Here is a 15880-nt window from a genome sequence, read left to right on the forward strand (position 1 = left end):
ACATACACACACATGCACACACACACATGTACACACACACACACACACACATGTACAAACACACACACGTACACACACACACACACACGTACACACACACACACGTACACACACACACACACACACACACACTATACCTAACAGGAAGGCAACAGTGAGTCATGGTCTGTGATGAGGTATCAAAGTGGGCGCCGGTGACCAGTGCTATTCTTGGTATATGTGAACGACATGATGGAAGGGATAGACTCAGAAGTGTCCCTGCTTGTAGATGATGTGAAGTTACTGAGGAGAATTAAATTAGATGCAGACCAGACAATTCTCCAAAGAGACCTGGACAGGCTGCATGCATGGTCCAGCAACTGGCTCCCAGAATTTAACCCCGCCAAATGCAAAGTCATGAAGATTGGAGAAGGGCAAAGAAGATCACAGAGCATAGGCTAGGAGGCCAAAGACTGCAAACCTCACTCAAGGAGAAAGATCTAGGAGTGAGTATAATACCAAGCACATCGCCAGAATAGACAAGGTGGACAGAGACAGTATGTGCCAGAGATGGGACACAGAAACAAGGGGTCACAAATGGAAGCTGAAGACTCACATGAGTCAAAGGGATGTTAGGAAGTATTTCTTCAGCCACATAGTTGTTAGGAAGTGGAATAGTCTGGAAAGCGATGTAGTGGAGGCAGGAACTAAACATAGTTTTAAGACAAGGTATGATAAAGCTCATGGAGCAGGGAGAGGGAGGACCCAGTAGCAGTCAGTGAAGAGGTGGGGCCAGGAGCTGAGTCTCGACCCCTGCAACCACAATTAGGTGAGTACACACACACACACACACACACACACGAACACATACATGAACACACACATGAACACACACATGAACACACACACACACACACGAGTACACATGCACACACACATGTGAGTACATGTGCACAAACACACACACACACATGTACACACATGTACACACACACATACACACACATGTACACACACACATACACACACATGTACACACATGTCCACACACACACACACACACACACACACACACACACGTCAGAGTGGGCACCTGTGACCAGCGGGGTCCCACAGGGGTCAGTCCTAGGACCAGTGCTGTTTCTGGTATTTGTGAACGACATGATGGAAGGAATAGACTCTGAGGTGTCCCTGTTTGCAGATGACGTGAAGTTGATGAGAAGAATTCACTCGATCGAAGACCAGGCAGAACTACAAAGGGATCTAGACAGGCTGCAGACCTGGTCCAGCAATTGGCTCCTGGAGTTCAATCCCACCAAGTGCAAAGTCATGAAGATTGGGGAAGGGCAAAGAAGACCGCAGACGGAGTACAGTCTAGGGGGCCAGAGACTACAAACCTCACTCAAGGAAAAAGATCTTGGGGTGAGTATAACACCAGGCACATCTCCTGAAGCGCACATCAACCAAATAACTGCTGCAGCATATGGGCGCCTAGCAAACCTCAGAACAGCATTCCGACATCTTAATAAGGAATCATTCAGGACCCTGTACACCGTGTACGTTAGGCCCATATTGGAGTATGCGGCACCAGTTTGGAACCCACACCTAGCCAAGCACGTAAAGAAACTAGAGAAAGTGCAAAGGTTTGCAACAAGACTAGTCCCAGAGCTAAGAGGTATGTCCTACGAGGAGAGGTTAAGGGAAATCAACCTGACGACACTGGAGGACAGGAGAGATAGGGGGGACATGATAACGACATACAAAATACTGAGAGGAATTGACAAGGTGGACAAAGACAGGATGTTCCAGAGATTGGACACAGTAACAAGGGGACACAGTTGGAAGCTGAAGACACAGATGAATCACAGGGATGTTAGGAAGTATTTCTTCAGCCACAGAGTAGTCAGTAAGTGGAATAGTTTGGGAAGTGATGTAGTGGAGGCAGGATCCATACATAGCTTTAAGCAGAGGTATGATAAAGCTCACGGCTCAGGGAGAGTGACCTAGTAGCGATCAGTGAAGAGGCGGGGCCAGGAGCTCGGACTCGACCCCCGCAACCTCAACTAGGTGAGTACAACTAGGCGAGTACACATACATACACAGGTTAAGGGAAATCAACCTGATGACACTGGAGGACAGGAGAGATAGGGGGGACATGATAATGACTTACAAAATACTGAGAGGAATTGACAAGGTGGACAAAGACAAGATGTTCCAGAGACTGGACACAGTAACAAGGGGACACAGTTGGAAGTTGAAGACACAGATGAATCAAAGGGATGTTAGGAAGTATTTCTTCAGCCACAGAGTAGTCAGGAAGTGGAATAGTTTGGGAAGCGATGTAGTGGAGTCAGGATCCATACATAGCTTTAAGCAGAGGTATGATAAAGCTCATGGTTCAGGGAGAGTGACCTAGTAGCGACCAGTGAATAGGCGGGGCCAGGAGCTTGGACTCGACCCCTGCAACCTCAACTAGGTGAGTACACACACACACATGTACATACACACATGTACACACACACGTACACACATGTACACACACACGTACACACATGTACACACACACATACACACATACATACATATACACACAATCCAGTCTGAGGGCCATAAGGTGGTAACTGCAGTAATGTACAACCCGCCACAGAATTGCAGGAGGCCAAGGGAAGAATACAACGAGAGCAACAGCGCAATGGTTGACACACTAGCCGAGGTGGCCAGAAGAGCTCACATGGGGGAGCAAAGTTACTAGTTATGGGTGATTTCAATCACAAGGAGATTGACTAGGAAAACCTGGAGCCCCATGGGGGTCCCGAAACATGCAGAGCCGAGATGATGGATGTGGTACTGGAAAACCTCATGCATCAACATGCTAGAGACACTACCAGACAGAGAGAGGCGAGGATGATCCAGCAAGACTGGACCTTGAATTCACCTTGAGGAGTTTGGACATCAATGATATCACATATGAAAGGCCCCTTGGAGCTAGTGATCATATGGTTCAGTGTTTTGATTACATAGTTGAGTTACAAAGATCTTCAACACATCATTTGAAACTGGGCAACTCCCTGAGGTATGGAAAATGGCAAATGTAGTCCCAATTTTTAAAAAGGGAGACAGACATGAGGCACTAAACTACAGACCTGTATCACTAACGTGTATAGTATGCAAGGTCATGGAGAAGATCATCAGGAGGAGAGTGGTGGGGCACCTGGAAAGAAACAAGTGAATAATTGACAACCAGCACGGTTTCAGGGAAGGAAAATCCTGTGTCACAAACCTACTAGAGTTTTATGACAAGGTGACAGAAGTAAGACAAGAGAGAGAGGGGTGGATCGACTGCATATTTTTGGACTGCAGACAACCAGCAGGGTTTCAGGGAAGGAAAATCCTGTGTCACAAACCTACTAGAGTTTTATGACAAGGTGACAGAAGTAAGACAAGAGAGAGAGGGGTGGATCGACTGCATATATTTGGACTGCAAGAAGGCCTTCGACACAGTTCCTCACAAGAGGTTACTGCAAAAGCTAGAGGATCAGGCACACATAACAGGAAAGGCACTGCAATGGATCAGAGAATACCTGACAGGGAGGCAACAACGAGTCATGGTACGCGACGAGGTGTCAGAGTGGGCGCCTGTGACAAGCGGGGTTCCACAGGGGTCAGTCCTAGGACCTGTGCTGTTCTTGGTATATGTGAACGACATAACGGAAGGGACAGACTCAGAAGTGTCCTTGTTTGCAGATGATGCGAAGTTAATGAGAAGAATCAAATCGGATGAGGATCAGGCAGGACTACAAAGAGACCTGGACAGGCTACAAGCCTGGTCCAGCAACTGACTCCTTGAATTTAACCCTGCCAAATGCAAAGTCATGAAGATTGGGGAAGGGCAAAGAAGACCGCAGACACAATATAGTTTAGATGGCCAAAGACTGCAAACCTCACTCAAGGAAAAAGATCTGGGGGTGAGTATAACACCGAGCATATCTCCTGAGGCGCACATCAATCAGATAACTGCTGCAGCATACGGGCGCCTGGCAAACCTACGGATAGCGTTCCAATACCTCAGTAAGGATTCGTTTAAGACTCTGTATACCATTTACGTCAGGCCCATACTGGAGAATGCAGCACCAGTTTGGAATCCACACCTAGTCAAGCACGTCAAGAAATTAGAGAAAGTGCAAAGGTTTGCAACAAGACTAGTCCCAGAGCTACGGGGATTGTCCTACGAAGAAAGGTTGAGGGAAATTGGCCTGACGACACTGGAGGACAGGAGGGTCAGGGGAGACATGATAACGACATATAAAATACTGCGCGGAATAGACAAGGTGGACAAAGACGGGATGTTCCAGAGAGGGGACACAGACACAAGAGGTCACAATTGGAAGTTGAAGACTCAGATGAATCAAAGGGATGTTAGGAAGTATTTCTTCAGTCATAGAGTAGTCAGGCCGTGGAATAGCCTAGAAAGTGACGTAGTGGAGGCGGGAACCATACATAGTTTTAAGGCGAGGTATGATAGAGCTCATGGGGCAGGGAGAGAGAGGACCTAGTAGCAATCAGCGAAGAGGCGGGGCCAGGAGCTGTGACTCGACCCCTGCAACCACAAATAGGTGAGTACAAATAGGTGAGTACACACACACACACACACACACACATTGCCAGACTCACACATACACTCCCCCCCTCCCCCACCGACATCTCACTCCTTCCCCCTCTCCCTCTCCCACTCACCCACTTGCTTCACTCTATTTCCCACTCCCCCTTCCCACTACTCTCCCACATAGCCACAGTTCCTCCTCTACCTCCTCCCCCCACACTCTGACATACACAATACTAACCTAACATACAGAATTACATAGGTTTCCCACTCTGAGGCAATCAGGATAAAACAAAAATGGGTTGCCAGAGAGCAACAAGAAAAACCAAGGGACAGGAGGAGGAAACTGCAAAGGAAGATTGGGCAGCAGAGCTCACAAAAAGGGAACATGAATGGGAAAAGAAACTAGAAGAACTTAGCATGAGAATGGAAGAGAGGATAGACATGGAAAGCAGGAAGTGGGAGGTGCAAGTCAAAGCAGCAGAGGCCAGGATACAGAGTTTAGAAGAGGAACTGAAAAATCTGAAACAGCCTAAAGAACTAAAGAACATTTTGGGATTGACAACAGAGACTGCTACCTCAGTCACAAATAAGGGGACTGTAGGGAAAGAAGGAGCAAAACTGCATGTAGAAGCTCAATCAGTGGAGACTGTAGTAAATGAAAGGGCTAAGCTATATGTGGAGGCCCTAACAGACCACAGCAGAGCCCAGGGAAAGCCGAGAAGGGAAAATGACAGGCCACTGAGCCCAAGTACATTAGCTAGTGAAACTGAACAAAGGAAAGCTGCAATGGAGGAAATCAGATTGAATGAGGGGATACACAGGAATATGCAGTGGGAGAATGAAAGGGTGAGGTCAGTCTTTGTGTATGGGCTCCAGGAAGTTGAAGGGGAAACATATGAAGCAAGAAAACAAGGGGAAAAAAAAGCAATTGAAAGCATCATGAAAGCAATAGGAGAAGACGACATGACCCAGCTGGAAAATTTTCGGAGAATAGGGAGGTTTGTAAAAAAAAGAACCCGGCCAGTGAAAGTGACCTTCAAGGCAGAATCGACTCGGAACAGGATCCTGCAGGAGAAAGCACGATTAAGGGACATGCCGGCATACAGGAAGGTGTATCTCGACCGAGACAGAACACAAGCAGAAAGGCAGAAACAGAGAGAGATGGTACAAAGGCGAAAGGAGGAAAGAGAGGGGATGGAGAAGACAGACAGGAGATCCCAGACACAGGAAGATCAAATACAGCCTCCCTCACAACTTCCTATAGAAGCCTCCCAACCAGGTCAACCCCAGTGCAACCAAACACTCTAAACCAAAACACCCATGCCACATCCAATGCCCCCACCCACTGCATTACAAACTCCACCCCCACAGCAACCACCCATAGTTCCTTATCAGGTCTCCCACTTCCCCAACCCCAATACACCTCCCAGACCACAATCTTAGAAAAGAAGTTGAAGGTGTGGTATACAAATGCAGATGGAATAACAAGTAAGTATGAGGAGTGGCATGAAAGAATCAAGGAGACATCCCCAGACATAATAGCACTCACAGAAACAAAACTCACCAGAATAATAACAGATTCAATCTTTCCATCCGGATATCAAATCCTCAGGAAAGACAGAGGGAGGAGAGGGGGAGGAGGAGTTGCACTGCTCATTAAAAACCAGTGGGGGTTTGAGAAAATGGAAGGAATGGATGGCACGGGCGAAAGGGACTACTTAGTAGGAACAATCCAGTCTGAGGGACATAAGGTGATAATTGCAGTAATGTACAACCCACCACAGAACTGCAGGAGGCCAAGAGAAGAATACGATGAGAGCAACAGAGCAATGGTCGACACACTAGCCGAGGTGGCCAGGAGAGCACACATGGGGGGAGCAAAGTTACTAGTTATGGGTGATTTCAATCACAAGGGGATTGACTGGGAAAACCTGGAGCCCCATGGGGGTCCCGAAACATGGAGAGCCAAGATGATGGATGTGGTACTGGAAAACCTCATGCATCAACATGTTAGAGACACTACCAGAGAGAGAGGAGAGGATGAACCAGCAAGACTGGACCTTGTATTCACCTTGAGTAGTTCTGACATCGAGGATATCATGTATGAAAGGCCCCTGGGAGCTAGTGATCATGTGGTTCTGTGCTTCGACTACATAGTTGAGCTCCAAGTGGAGAGAGCAGCAGGAATAGGGTGGGAAAAACCAAACTACAAAAGGGGGAACTACTCAGGCATGAGGAACTTCTTTCAAGACATTCAGTGGGAGAGGGAACTGACAGGAAAACCAGTACAAGAAATGATGGACTATGTGGCAACAAAATGCAAGGAGGCAGAGGAGAGGTTTGTTCCCAAGGGAAACAGAAATAATGGGAAGAACAGAACGAGTCCTTGGTTCACCCAAAGGTGTAGGGAGGCAAAAACTAGGTGTACTAGAGAATGGAAAAGGTACAGAAGACAGAGAACTCGGTAAAACAAAGAGATTTGCCGAAGAGCCAGAAACGAATATGCACAGATAAGAAGGGAGGCTCAGAGACAATATGAAAATGACATAGCATCAAAAGTAATGACTGACCCGAAGCTGTTGTACAGCCACATCAGGAGGAAAACAACAGTCAAGGACCAGGTAATCAGACTGAGGAAGGGTGATGGGGAATTCACAAGAAACGACCGGGAGGTATGTCAGGAACTCAACACAAGATTTAAAGAAGTATTTACAGTGGAAACCAGTAGGACTCCAGGAAATCAGAGCAGGGGGGTGCACCAGCAAGTGCTGGATGAGGTACATATAACCAAGGAGGAGGTGAAGAAGCTGCTATGCGAACTTGACACCTCAAAGGCGGTGGGACCAGACAACATCTCTCCATGGGTCCTTAAAGAGGGAGCAGAGACATTGTGTGTACCATTAACAAAGATCTTCAACACATCATTTGAAACTGGGCAACTCCCCGAGGTATGGAAGATGGCAAATGTAGTCCCAATTTTTAAAAAGGGAGACAGACATGAGGCACTAAACTACAGACCTGTATCACTAACGTGTATAGTATGCAAAGTCATGGAGAAGATCATCAGGAGGAGAGTGGTGGAGCACCTGGAAAGAAACAAGTGTATAAATGACAACCAGCATGGCTTCAGGGAGGGAAAATCCTGTGTCACAAACCTATTAGAGTTTTATGACAAGGTGACAGAAGTAAGACAAGAGAGAGAGGGGTGGACCGACTGCGATTTTTTGGACTGCAAGAAGGCCTTCGACACAGTTCCTCACAAGAGGTTACTGCAAAAGCTAGAGGATCAGGCACACATAACAGGAAAGGCACCTTACAGGGAGGCAACAACGAGTCATGGTACGTGACGAGGTGTCAAAGTGGGCGCCTGTGACAAGCGGGGTTCCACAGGGGTCAGTCCTAGGACCTGTGCTGTTCTTGGTATATGTGAATGACATAACGGAAGGGATAGACTCAGAAGTGTCCTTGTTTGCGGACGATGTGAAGTTAATGAGAAGAATCAAATCGGATGAGGATCAGGCAGGACTACAAAGAGACCTGGACAGGCTACAAGCCTGGTCCAGCAACTGGCTCCTGGAGTTCAATCCCACCAAGTGCAAAGTCATGAGGATTCGGGAAGGGCAAAGAAGACCACAGACGGAGTACAGTCTAGGGGGCCAGAGACTACAAACATCACTCAAGGAAAAAGATATTGGGGTGAGTATAACACCAGGCACATCTCCTGAAGCGCACATCAACCAAATAACTGCCGCAGCATATGGGCGCCTGGCAAACCTCAGAACAGCATTCCGACATCTTAATAAGGAATCGTTCAGGACCCTGTACACCGTGTACGTTAGGCCCATATTGGAGTATGCGGCACCAGTTTGGAACCCACACCTAGCCAAGCATGTAAAGAAACTAGAGAAAGCGCAAAGGTTTGCAACAAGACTAGTCCCAGAGTTAAGAGGTATGTCCTATGAGGAGAGGTTAAGGGAAATCAACCTGACGACACTGGAGGACAGGAGAGATAGGGGGGACATGATAACGACTTACAAAATACTGAGAGGAATTGACAAGGTGGACAAAGACAGGATGTTCCAGAGACTGGACACAGCAACAAGGGGACACAGTTGGAAGCTGAAGACACAGATGAATCAAAGGGATGTTAGGAAGTATTTCTTCAGCCACAGAGTAGTCAGGAAGTGGAATAGTTTGGGAAGCGATGTAGTGGAGGCAGGATCCATACATAGCTTTAAGCAGAGGTACGATAAAGCTCATGGTTCAGGGAGAGTGACCTAGTAGCGACCAGTGAAGAGGCAGGGCCAGGAGCTTGGAATCGACCCCTGCAACCTCAACTAGGTGAGTATGTGCGTACACACACACACACACACACACACGTACACACACAGTGTTTATTCATGGGCTTTAGGAGAGCGAGGGAAGAACACGCACTGAAAGACGGCAGGCAGAAAGAAAGGAGATTGAGAACATCATCACAGAAATAGGTGACGAAGACATGGACGAGACTCTAAATTTTCAGAGAATAGGGGGGTACTTGAAGGGGAGAAAACGACTGATCAAGCTGATTTTCAGGACAAACAGTGCGGAACAGGATCCTCCAAGAGAAACCACGGTTAAAGTACTTGGCAGAGTACAAGAGGGTTTTAACTAGACAGAGACAAACACAAACAGAATGACAGCAGCTGAGGGAGAGGACAAAAAAGCAAAAGGAGCTAGGAAGGGAGACAAGGACGGTACCAGCAGAGGTCAATCAGAGCAGGGCAGAGCAACAAGGGCAAGCACACACAGAACCATCCTCAGAACCCCACAACCTATCACACCATCCCAACACAAACTACAATCCATACTCACAGCTCCCACCCCCACACTCAGTTATAGAATCCCACAGTACACCTCCAGGTCCCCCACCCTCACAGGCCCCCCAAACCACAGTGTTGGAGAGGAAACTGAAGGTATGGTACACAAATGCTGATGGAATAACAAGTAAGAGGGAGGCGTGGCAAAAAAGTCAAAGAGGCATCACCGGACATCATAGCTCTCACAGAAACCAAGCTTACAGGTATGATAACAGATGCCATCTTTCCAACAGGATAACAGATCCTGAGGAAAGACAGAGGGAACAGGGAAGGGGGTGGAAGAGTGGCACTGCTGATCAAAAACAGATGGAATTTTGATGAGCTGGAGAGAGGAGACAGTGGAGAAACAAGTGACTGCATAGCAGGAACGCTTCAGTCTGGAGGTCCCAAGGTGATAATTGCAGTGATGTATAACCCACCACAGAACAGCAGGAGGCCAAGGTAAGAGTATGAGGAGAGCAATAGAGTGATGGCTGACACATTGGCTGCAGTATCCAGAAGGGTTCATGCGTGCAGGGCAAAGCTACTGATCATGAGTGATTTCAACCACCAGGAAATCGATTGGGAGAACTTGGAGCCACAAGAGGGCCAAGAAATGTGGAGGGCTAAGATGATGAAGGTGGTACTGGAAAACCTCATGTACCAACACATAAGGGACACTACCAGAGAGAGAGAAGATGAACCAGCGAGACTGGACCTAGTATTCGCCTTGAGTAGTGCAGATATTGAAGACATCACATATGAAAGACCCCTCAGGGCCAGTGATCATGTGGTTCTGAGCTTCGAATACATAGTAGAGCTACAAGTGGAGAGGGAAGCAGGAAGGGCCAGACGAATGAAGCTAACTACAGGAAAGGGCACTACGCAGGCATGAAGAATTTCCTGCATGGGGTTCAGTGGGACAGAGAACTGGCAGGGAAGTCAGTGAACAAGATGATGTAATATGTGACAACAATATGCAAGGAAGCTGAGCAGAGGTTTTTACCCAAGGGTAACAGGAATAACGAAAAAGCCAGGATGAGCCCTTGGTTCACCCAAAGGTCCATGGAGGCCAGAACAAAGTGTGCTAGAGAATGGAAAAAGTATAGAAGGCAAAGGACCCAGAATAAGAAGAGCAGTTGTAGAGTGAGAAGTGAATATGCACAGGTAAGAAGGGAGGCCCAAAGACAATAAGAGAATGACAGCAGCAAAAGCCGAATCTGACCCAAAGCTGTTGTACAGCCACATCAGGAGAAAAACAACAGTCAAGGACCAGGTAATCAAGCTGAGGAATGAAGGAAGGGAGGTCACAAGAAATGACCGCGAAGTATGTAAGGAGCTCAACATGAGATTCAAAGAAGTGTTCACAGAGGAGACAAAAGGGCCTCCAGAAAGGTGGAGTGGTGGGATACGCCATCAAGTGATGGACACAGCACATACAACCAAGGAAGAAGTGAAGAGGCTGCTAAGCAAGCTAGATACCTCATAGGTGGTGGGGCCAGATAACATCTCTCCATGGGTCCTGAGAGAGGGAGCAGAGGCACTATGTGTACCACTAACAATAATCTTCAACATATCTATCAAAACAGGGTGACTACCTGAAGTATGGAAAACAGCAAATGTAGTCCCAATTTTTAAAAAAGAAGACACAAAGCATTAAACTACAGACTAGTGTCACTGACATGCATAGTATGCAAGGTCATGGAGAAGATTATCAGGAGAAGAGTGGTAGAGCACCTAGAAAGGAATGAACATATCAACAACAGCCAGTACGGTTTCAGGGATGGGAAATCCTGCATCACAAACCTAATAGAGTTCTACGACAGGGTGACAGCATTAAGACAAAAGAGAGAGTGGGTAAATTGCATTTTCTTGGACTGTAAGAAAGTGTTTGACACAGTTCCACACAAGAGATTAGTGGAAAAGCTGGAGGACCAGGCAGGGAAAACAGGGAAGGCACTACAATGGATCAGGGAATACCTATGAGGAAGACAACAGCAAGTCATGGTACATGGCGAGGTGTCAGAGTGGGCGCCTGTAACAAGCGGGGTGCCACAGGGATCAGTCCTAGGACCGGTGCTGTTTCTGGTATTTGTGAATGACATGACAGAAGGAATAGACTCCAAAGTGTCCCTGTTTGCAGATGATGTGAAGTTGATGAGAAGAATTCAATCAGACAAGGACCAGGCAGAACTACAAAGGGATCTGGACAGGCTGCAGGTCTGGTCCAGCAATTGGCTCCTGGAGTTCAACCCCACCAAGTGCAAGGTCATGAAGTTTGGGGAAGGGCAAAGAAGACCACAGACGGAATACAGTCTAGGGGGCCAGAGACTACAAACCTCACTCATGGAAAAGGATCTTGGGGTGAGTATAACACCGGGCACATCTCCTGAGGCACACATCAGCCAAATAACTACTGCAGCATACGGACACCTGGAAAACCTAAGAACAGCATTCAGACATCTTAATAAGGAGTCATTCAGGACCATGTACACTGTGTACGCTAGGCCCATATTGGAATATGCAGTGCCAGTTTGGAACTCTAACCTAGCCAAGCATGTAAGGAAACAAGAAAAAGTGCACAGTTTTGCAACAAGACTAGTCCCAGAGCTAAGGGGTAGGTCCTATGAGGAGAGGTTAAAGGAAATTGACCTGATGACACTAGAAGACAGGAGAGATAGAGGAGATATGATAATGACACAAAATACTGAGAGGAATCAACAAGGTGGACAGAGACAGGATGTTCCAGAGATGGGACACAGCAACAAGGGGTTACAGTTGGAAGCCAAAGGGTCAGATGAACCACAGGGATGTCAGGAATTATTTCTTCAGTTACAGAGTTGTCATGAAGTGGAATAGTCTGGGAAGTGATGTAGTGGAGGCAGGATCTGTACATAGTTTTAAGGAGAGGTATGATAAAGCTCACGGAGCGGGTAAAGTGACTGAGTAGTGACCAGTGATGAGGTGGGGCCAGGAGCTGAGACTCGACCCCTGCAACCACAACTAGGTGAGTACATGTACACACACACACACATGTACACACACACATGTATGTACACACACACATGTACATACACACACACATTGTGTGTGTGTGCAGGGGTCAAGCTGTGACTCGACTCCTGTAACCACAACTAGGCGAGTACACACAAGTACATACACACACACACTCACACACACAAGTACACACACACACACAGCACACACACCATGTACACACAGCACACACACATACATACAACAACAACAACAACAACACACATTAACACAACACAACACAATACACAGAACACGCTAATTTTTAATACTAGAAATAAGTGAACATTAGCTTCATGTTTTAATTCAGCCTAGTACCTAGCACATCTGTTCTAATGTACAGTGCTTGCTCATTTGTTAATAAAATCCTGTACACTATGTACTTAAGAGCCTCCAAGATATAAAATGTTCCTCTCAGAAGGGAAGCATCTCACTTGGTGAAGATAATGGCTTGGTAAAAGATAATGTCTATCTTTTTTACTTACATATCCAGAATTACACAAAAATATACAGCAAATCTATACTTTTCCTCTGCTTTCTTTATGAACAGTTGAGGAATATTTGTGTCTTACTCTGTTAGTTGCATGTACGAAGTTCTCAGATAAAACCTTGTCAATTATTAAAGTTATTATGGGTATTGCATTAGATCAAAGGTCTTAGGGTGGTTGCTTATGTAACACCTGAGGTTAGTTGGACAATGTTGTATCAATGTGTAGGCAAAATACAGAAAGAGCAACAATAAAAACAAGAGAGAAATATACTCTAGATTTACTATTAATATTAAAATAACTTTCATATTAAATATTTTCAAGAATTATACATAGTATGTTTAGCCATGAGTCTTTTCAATGATGCTTCTCCAATAAACTCATAAAATACACTAAATAAATGACAAAGAGAAAGACACTTACAATTCAAGATATTTATAAAAGGAAATATTCTAAGTGTCTTCTTTTGTCCTAGGACTGAAGAAGTCACTCTCAATAAAAAGTTTCCTCTAATAAATGTTCTCAACTGTACATGTCTTTATCCACACAACAAATATGGTAGCTAAAAAATATATTTACAGTGGAACCTTGGTTTTCGTGATTAATCCGTTCGAAATAGTCTGACGAAAACTGAATCATAAGAAAACTGAAGCAATATTTCCTATAAGAAATAATGTAAATCCAATTAATCCATTCCAGATACCCAAAAATATTAATAAAAAATATATTTTCTAGAGAATAACTATAGTTTTACATACAGAAAACAATGAGAAATAATATAAATGACTAATGAAATGGATAAATGAACATTTAACATCACTTTTACCTTTATTGAAGACTCCTGTTGGCATATGGAAGACGGCAAGGAGGGAAGAGGGAGGAGGAGAGGTTATGATTTGGTAGGGGAATCCCCATCCATAAGGAATTCAGGTATCAAGGCCCTACCCAGGATTACTTCCCTTCTTTGGCTTTTACTGGTACTGGGACCAGCCTGAGAGTCATTTGAACCCTGCCGCAAAAAAATCTGTCCAGAGAGGTCTGTTTTTGGTGTCTCTTTAAGATTTGCCTAAAATAGGACAAGGCATTGTCATTGAACATGTTGCTGACACAACTTGCAACAGCTTTGTTAGGGGTGATATTTCTCCACAAAACTTTGCAACTCATTCCACTTTGCACACGTCCTTAATTACTGAAGAAGGCACGTTCTCCCCTCTCTCCTCCTCCTCCTCCGAAGCAATTTCCTCAGCTGTGGTCTGTTGCTGTTCCAGTTAAAGGTCTTACAGCTCTTCAGTGGTTAGCTCTTCCCTGTGGTCGTCCATCAACTCTTCCACATCTTGGCCACTCACATCCAACCCCATGGACTTTCCCAGACACAAACCCTACAAAATCATAAATGCATGGGATGCTTTGCGTGACCACTCGATTCCGGGAAATGAGTGGCAGAGTCACAAAGGCAGGCGGACAAGTTTGGTACGGACCATTTTCAAGTGTACAAAAACCGAGCAGATGTACGAAAGCTGGAACAAAATTTTGACAAAAAAAAAGTCATCGAAAACCGAATCGCACGAAAACTAGGGCATATGAAAACCAAAGTTCCACCATAACTTGAATTGCCATAAACTTAATGTTCTTATGTTCTCTAACAACTAAAAATGAAAACCTAAAACCCAGCAAAAGACTAAAATATTTATTTAATACAGTGGACCCTCAGTTAACGACATTAATCCGTTCCAGAGAGCTTGTCTTTAACTGATTCTGTCATTATCTGAATCAATTTTCCTCATAAGAAATAATGGAAATCCAATTAATCCATTCCAGACACCCAAAAGTATTAAACAAAATATTTTTTTACATAAAATATACATTTCCCTACACAGAAAATAATGAGACATGCACAATAAACAATACAAAAATGACACTTACCTTTATTGACGACTTATTAATGAGTGATGAGATGGGAGGAGGGGAGAGGATAGAGGTGTACTATTGTTTAGAATGGGAATCCCCTTCCATAAAGACTTCAGGTACCAAGTCCTTTTCTGGGGTTACTTCCTTTCTTTGTTTTTTAATGCCACTAGGACCAGCTTAAGAGTCACTGCACACCTGCGGCACTAAATATCTGTCCAAAGAGCTCTGTTTCTGGCATCTCTTCAAAATTTCCCTAAAATGGGACACAACATTGTTATTGTAGATGTTGCCAGCACGGCCTGCAACAGCTGTGTCATGGTGATGTTAATCCATAAATGTTTGCACATAAGAAAGCAGGAACACTGCAGCAGGCCTGTTGGCCCATACTTGGCAGGTCCTTCACAAACCATCCCACTAACAGAATCGTGTTTGCCCAACCCAATTTTTCAATGGTTCCCAAGCAATAAGCTTTGATAATTCTATTCACTCATGTACAAGTCCCACTCAAATCAAATCATGTGTGTGGGGAAGTACCCTGGCTGGTATGTGGGGAAGTACCCTGGCTGGTATGTGGGAAAGTACCCTGGTGGGTGTATGGGGAAGTACCCTGGCTGGTATGTGGGGAAGTACCCTGGCTGGTATGTGGGGAAGTACCCCAGCTGGTATGTGGGGAAGTACCCTGGCTGGTATGTGGGGAAGTACCCTGGCTGGTATGTGGGAAAGTACCCTGGTGGGTGTATGGGGAAGTACCCTGGCTGGTATGTGGGGAAGTACCCTGGCTGGTATGTGGGGAAGTACCCTGGCTGGTATGTGGGGAAGTACCCTGGCTGGTATGTGGGAAAGTACCCTGGTGGGTGTGTGGGGAAGTACCCTGGCTGGTATGTGGGGAAGTACCCTGGCTGGTATGTGGGGAAGTACCCTGGCTGGTATGTGGAGAAGTACCCTGGCTGGTGTGGGGAAGTACCCTGGCTGGTATGTGGGGAAGTACTCTGGCTGGTATGTGGGGAAGTACCCTGGCTGGTATGTGG

At 45.8% G+C, this 15880-nt stretch overlaps 1 protein-coding gene across 1 annotated transcript in view; it reads right to left on the bottom strand.

The window, feature by feature from the left end:
* Positions 1-15880, bottom strand: part of LOC128688027 (uncharacterized) — an 82449-nt gene that overhangs the window by 48558 nt on the left and 18011 nt on the right. The window lies entirely within an intron of this gene.

The sequence above is a fragment of the Cherax quadricarinatus genome, chromosome 10, assembly GCF_038502225.1.
Source record: "Cherax quadricarinatus isolate ZL_2023a chromosome 10, ASM3850222v1, whole genome shotgun sequence".
In the NCBI taxonomy this organism is placed as follows: domain Eukaryota; kingdom Metazoa; phylum Arthropoda; class Malacostraca; order Decapoda; family Parastacidae; genus Cherax; species Cherax quadricarinatus.